General features: G+C 41.7%; 1 pseudogene; it reads left to right on the forward strand.

Annotated features, from left to right (window-relative positions):
• The first annotated feature begins 973 nt into the window (after positions 1–973).
• Positions 974–2,967, forward strand: LOC110308444 (annotated as a pseudogene).
• Positions 2,968–7,215: the final 4,248 nt, after the last annotated feature.

Consider the following 7,215-nt stretch of genomic DNA (forward strand, 5'->3'; position numbering starts at 1 on the left):
TAGCATAAATACCTGTTGCTCACTGTGCCCGATATGATCTTCTTATTCTTTCCTTCTCATGGAGCTCCACACATAAGACAGCGATCCCTCAGTGTTTCCCCACGGTTCCCAGGTTCCCCTTCATGACACCAATCTGTTGTAGGCGTAAGCCGGCCTGCGGCCAATTTTTTTTCTCTGATCAAGGCCCGCGAGTTTACTAAGAGACTGTGCTTATAAAGGTGAAGAAGGCCCATTTCCCCCCTCCTGCAACACCCCCCCCCCCGCCAGTCCATTCTTGGTGCCTGGAGCCAGCCTGTAGGTGATGTGCAGGATAGGATGTGTCTCCAGAATGTCTCAAGGGTCTCTCAGGAGGTAGCAGAGTCTCAGAGAAGAGCAGCATGGTTGACATAACAATATAGCCATCTAAGTCAGAAGGATACACCCCAGGTGATCTCGCATTCAGTGGCAGCAAAGTCTGAATCAGCCTGCTTCAAGGCAGGGGGAGGCTACACAAAACTAGCCAGTACAGCATATAATACGAAAGTGTCTTGCTTCTTTGACCACAGCCTTTAGAACAAGAGAAATTTTATATCACAACTCATAACCAACAAGAGGATCAGGCTCATCTTTCCTTGCACAATGGACAAGGTACCCCATGTCCTGCAATGGATGTGGCTTTCTTTAGTATGGGAACATAATACTTTCCTGTACTTTTGAATATACATTTCACAGAACACAGTACAATTCCTAATGGCTGAAATGCAATGTGCATACCTATGTGTTACTCACTGTGCTAATAACCAGAAGAGGGGAGTGTTTAGTGTTTCCATGCACAGTTGGCTTTAAATATCTTAGGTGGTAAACTTGTGTTTTTAAGAAGAAAGCAAGAATGTTTCTCACAACAGGGCCTGTGTTGTTATATATTTGAACTGCACTTAGTACTCTCTGCAGGGGAGGTACTTTGTTTAATTATGGGAGAGCAATTCCAGCAAGACACAGCACACTCAACTTCATGCTCGATACCAAAGCTGATGGTGAGGCCATTCTGAAAGGCCTTCAGTCCATTTTTTCAGGAGCAGGGGATGACAGAGTCAGTGCACACCTGGCAGGACCATGGCTATTTAGCAACTTTCATGAACAAGAATGGCAGCTTTGCCAATTTGTGAATTTATCCACATGGACTGGTGTTGCTGGACCTTCAGAGGTATGACAGTGATGTGCAAGGCAAACAAGAAACTGACAGCCTTCTGAACAAAGTAGAAGAAAAAATGAAGTAATTGAGTCAAGACAGTACTGGAAGGGTGAAGTGATTATCACCCACAGTTTGAGGAGGGGCCACTGACAGAAACTGGCCTACTGCTGATGGGTAACTGGTTGAGTGTGACATAGACGAAGTGGTATATGAAGAAGATTCACCCTATCAGAACATCAAATTTCTACACTCAAAGCAGTTTGGGAATATTCTCATCCTTGCTACACCCACTCCAGTGAAGACTGCGTGACAGGCCTAAAGGCTTGGACACAGTCCTGGGGCAAAGGGTTTCATGGAAACTCAGTCTCCTGGAACCTTAGCACAAATGCTCCAAACCTGTCCCTGCGTTAGTCAGTGTATGGATTTGTGTGCTTTCTTTTAGTATTGTTTTATTATAGATGCCTCCAAGAAATGATTTTACTAATTCCTAAATCAGGTTGAGCTCTACTGCCTGACCTTCACCAATGTCCTAGGCAGTCCTTGAGCTGACCCTGGGCTTGGAATTTTGTAAGAATGTCATTCATCCAGACAAAATGCCCCAGTGTTGACCGTAATCAGGCATCTCAGTTTGCTGGATAGGAGCTAGTATTCTCAGGGATAGTTCAAAATAGTAAACTTAGAATTCTCATTACAGACATGAATGGCAGCCTACATTACATAATAGTAGAAAGAAGGTGGGTTGTGTTTTAGGAGGAACTGAAGTATTGTGTTATTCATGAAAGGGTGAGTAGAACAGAATTTCCCTGGTGCTTTTTTTTTCACTAGGCCCAGAGGAATAACATAATTCGGTGGGTTTAACAACAGACTAGCATTGCATCAGATCTTTCACCTGGCTCCTGATTTTATATAGGGCTGTTCCTATCTCAGTTGTAAACACTGCCTGGCTCCCGTTAGCTTTCTATGTATGCATTTTCTTTGTTTTGTGTAAAGAACCATTGTGCATCTCGATGTACCTTGACTGATGTATTTGCCTAGATTTCTTGATTTTCTTCTGTATTATAAGTCTGGTGCTTACTTTGAGACATTACAGTCAGATACAACACTCCCTTGTGTTCGAGTCTGTTTGTCACTTTTCACTGACTCCCTGCTCACCTGTACCAGGACCCTGATTCTCCTTCGGATTGAGGGGCCAACTGAGGTCAGTCCATGGCACATCCTCAGTGGGGATGTTAATTTGGCAGAGAGTGACTTGGCCATCATGGGCAATGGTAAAGAAGACTACACTGGTAAAGATGTACTGATTCTGGGAGGCGTCAATGGAGGCATATTATGTGAAATTGTCAAACTGAAACCAAAGATGGTCACTATGGTAGAGACTAACCCAATGGTAATTGATGGATGAAAGAAATCCATGCAGAGAACATGTGGAGATGTCTTAGACAATCTTAAAGGAGACTGCTATCAGGTTCTTATAGAAGACTGTATCCCAGTACTGAAGGGAGAGAGTTTGACTATGTGATTAGTGATTTGACAGCTGTCCCTGTCTCTACATCTCCAGAAGAAGATTGCATATGGGAGCTCCTCAGACTGATTCTCAACCTGTCAATGAAGGTTCTGAAACAGGATGGAAAACACTTCATACAGGGGAACTGTGTCAACTTGACTGAAGCCCTGTTGCTCTATGAAGAACAGCTGGGGTGCCTATATTGTCCTGTGGAATTCTGAAAAGAGATTGTGTCCCTTCATACTTGGAACCTTGGGTGGTTTACACTGTTTGGAAGAAAGCTCAGCCTTAAAGATGAGCATCCCCTGAATGACGTGTGCTGCAAGCCTCCTTCCTGACCTCCATATGCCGTATATGCCATCAAATGAGTCAGGCAACTGCTCATGAATTCCTTCTAGTGGTTTTCATTTTTAATTATTATTTTTAATTTTAAAAAGCCAATGAGAAAAATGTATGTTTTGATGAGTTAGGGTGTTAATTTTTAAAAGACAGTCGAAGGACAATTAGACAGCCTAGGAAGACTGCAGAATGCATTGTCCCCCTAGAATGTGATTTTAGTACCTTTTTTTCCTCTGTGTGGGGTTTGGGTTTTGGTTTTGGTTTCAGTAGAACTTTAATTTGGACATGTGGAGGGATGAACATCATTGTTTTGTTCTGGAGAGAAGTTCCTGATAGTGTTTCTTCCCTCTCATCCCCAAAATTGACTTAGATATTAAAATTTGGTGCTTTTAAAGGTTTAAAAAGAGTGATTAGCAGTGCTTCAATTAAAATGACAAAGGAGACAAAAAAGGAGGGAAATTGTGACAGATCTTTGAAGGAAAATGGGGCCAAATTGAGATCATGTTAAGTAAAATAAGTCAGACGCAGAAATACAAATATTGCATGTTTCTCTTCTATGCCTAATCTACATTTCAACAAAAAGACAATGGAAGTAGAAGGGTGTTGGAAACCGGGCTGCGGCTAACATGAACTGGGTTACACCTGAGAGGCAAACCGGGGCTGAAAAGAGAGGGGAAACTAGGCAGACAAGAGAGAAATGGAGCCAAGACAATGTTCTGATCAAGGCTCAAATGTTTAATAAAAGTCTGCGCTTATAAAGAGGGAAACCCATTCCCTGTCACACCAAGTTTCTTGATGTTGAGATGCTAAGTTGTCAGCATAGCCTTTTAGCAGAAAGTCGCCAAATTCACAGGTTGTAGTTAACTCTGGAAAATCTTGGAGAACCGGTTCAGCCTCATGGCAGGTGGCAGGTAGTGTCACGTCAAAGGCAACTAATTGAGTCTGAGAAGCAGCACCGCAGGTGGCCCCCCTCAGTGGCATACAGTCTGAACCAGCCTGCCTAGGCTGAAGGAGGTTACAGAAGGGCCTATGTGGGAAGGGAGGCAAGAGAGGCAGTAGGTGGGTAAATATTATTAGTGTAGGTAATGGCTATTCCTGGTTGTCAATCAGGAATGAACTACAATCCAGAATTGTAGGGACAAATTTCCGACCTGGATCTTGGCAAGAAGATCTCTAAGTTCATGGTCAGTCTGTGACAAAACAAGTCCAGATCCAGGAGTGGTGGCACACGCCTTTAATCTGGGTCACACCTTCTGCTGGAGACCCTACACAAGGACATTGGAAGAAGGAAGATTCATTCTTCTTCACCCGCTTGCACTGACTTGCCAGCACATATGCTGGAAGCTACTTCTACAGAAGACCAGCTGAAACAACTCCCCTGTGGGACTGAGCAATGACTAGATTCTTGGACTTCCCATTCACAGATGACCATGGTTGGGGAGCTGGACTACAGACAGTAAGTCATCATAACAAATTCCCTTACTCTAGAGACTATCCATGAGTTCTGTGAATCTAGAGAACCCTGACTAATACAGTGTACATTGTCCATATGAACAAAAAATTACTATGAAACACAGTGATGTAAGATTAACATATACTAATAAAATGACTATTTCTACAGATCTGTGTAATTTCCGACCTATCACACTACTATAGTTAATATAAATGAGAATACTACCTAAATTGCAATGCCTTAGAGTTTTAATAAAGGATTGAATTCTTTATTTCTCCCTAGCCAAGGCATGCTGCTGACAACCACCTTCTCCAAGATTCCTTCAAAGGCTCTTTGCTTCCCTCAGAGCTTCCTGCCATTTTTCTTTTATCCTAGAGAAATGTCTCCAGCAGTCCCATTCCTTTTTGCAGGGTTGTGTTTGATCTACTGTGCATGCTTATTTATTCTTATTAATGCAACTACAAAATGTAGCAATGCAGTCCTCTCAGGTCACCTTTCTTGAGGAAAGATGCCTTTGTTGTTTTTGCAACAAATGACAGACTCCCAAGCTGATGCTATCAGTACAGCTTGTTCACCAGAAGAGCCATCCCTTGAGGAAAGCCTAGATGATGCATGGCACGTTTTTAAAAATAATTTTTTAAACACTGACATTTTAAATAACTTAAAGCGAAGACATTTGCTGGAGGCCTGTCCCAGCCTTAGAGGAGCAGTTCTGGGGTGGAACCCAGAGTTGGCTGAAGGCTAAACAACTGAATGATCTCTGGCCTTATAATCTTATCAGTTGTGCTTCAATAAGTTCTAGTCTTTTAGTCTCTAGCTTTCTTATTACTGTAGATGTTTACAGACACACCAGAAGAGGGTTGCAAGCCATCCTGTGGTTGCTGGGAATTTAACTCAGGACCTCTAGAAGAGTAGTCAGTGCTCTTAACTGCTGAGCCATCTCTCCAGCCCCAGGTGCTGGTTTCTTATTATTTGTGCTTAAATATAAATGCTGATTTATTGTGAATAGTTTATGCTGTTTAGCAGTGGGGAATTAAGTAAAGGATTAATTGTTAGTGTTCCTTGCTCTGGCAAGCCAGCCAGAAGTCCCTTACTGGCCAGGCAAGAGGCTCAGAGCTTGTTATCTTTTACTGAACCAGAGAGAAAGAAAAGGAAAGAAGGAAGTCACACAAACAACACACACACCAGATGAAGCTGGAAATGGCTACACCACCTTTTTTTTTTAAGTTACTTTCAGCTTTTTATAGCTTTTAGCCAAAATGTTCTCTGTGTAAGAAAGAATTATCTCATAGATAAAATGTTACAAAGAAAGGAAAAGAATTAAAATCCTTTACAAGGGCAATATGCACAGAGGCACACCCATTCATACACACACATTCTGCTTGGGCCTGACCACATGTTTCATCTACTCCACAAGTGTTTATGCATACCTTCACACAGACAAACAGACATACATATATACATTTGATGGATGGAGCTGAGCCCCAAATGCCATACACAGACATTTGAATGGATGGATAGGGCAGAGCTCCCCAAGCCACCACCTTATTTCTATTCTCTGGCCTTTTTATAGACAAGAATTCTTAGAAAATTACTACATAGATAAAATGTTACAAAAAAGGGAAGTTACAAATGGATGCTGATATTAAGTTCAAACCAGTGTTTATTCTGTAAGCTCAATATAAGTTTAAAAGTTCCACTTTATCGTAGTGCACACCCATGGCTTCATCCTTAGATCTGGCCTAGAATGAATGTTTTTCCTTGATCACAAATTTGTCCCAAGCCTATTTCTCTTTTTAGTGTAATTGTGAAAGCTCATTGTATGCCTTATAGTGCAGTCATTACTACTATTTTAAGAGGAGGGGGCACATTCTATTCTTTTTTTTTTTTTTTTTGGTTTTTGGAGACAGGGTTTCTCTGTATAGACCTGGCTGTCCTGGAACTCACTTTGTAGACCAGGCTAGCCTCGAACTCAGAAATCCGCCTGCCTCTGCCTCCCGAGTGCTGGGATTAAAGGCGTGCGCCATCACACCCGGCTCACATTCTATTCTTGATTCTAACTTTATTACATCTTTCTGGCAAAACAACTAAAACCATTTTTTTAAACTTTCTTCCTAAAATTATTTGAATCAAGTCAGGAATTCTATAAGATAATTCATATAGATTAAACCTTAACTTGGAGAAGCTTAGAAAGTAGTGTGTTCTTTTCTCTGGAAAACAAGTTCAAGGCAGTTTTTTGTTTGGTTGGTTGGTTTTGGTTTTGGTTCTTTGAATGTGTGCAGTTTTGGCTTTTGGGTAGATGAAACTTTTAGAAGTGGGGCCCTCTTAAAAGTGGGATCTTTAAAAAAATTCTCATCAGTGTGTAATGGTAGTATTCTTGGTACCACTTAGTAACAATCAATTCTTGAAAGAAAAATGTCATTTTAAGCCCTTTCAAAGGCACAGATACAGGGCAGTGCTTCCCTACCAGGGAGAATTTCACCCCGCAGGGGACACTTTGGCAGTATTTACAGAAGTTTTTTTTTTTTTTCTACTTTCTCTCATGTGCATGTGTGATGTGCACTCATGTATATTGGAGGTTCAAGGTTGATGCTTTGAGTCTTCTTTTTTAAATCTTATTTTTTGAAGCAGAGTCTTTCAGTTGAAGTCATAGCTCTCCTTGTATGACTAGTCTAACTAGCCAGCTTGCCCAGGCAAACCATGTCTGCCTTCCCTGCATTAGAAACATAGGCAGACTGCCACACCTAC

Source organism: Mus caroli, chromosome 13 (genome assembly GCF_900094665.2).
Source record: "Mus caroli chromosome 13, CAROLI_EIJ_v1.1, whole genome shotgun sequence".
Classification (NCBI taxonomy): Eukaryota; Metazoa; Chordata; class Mammalia; order Rodentia; family Muridae; genus Mus; species Mus caroli.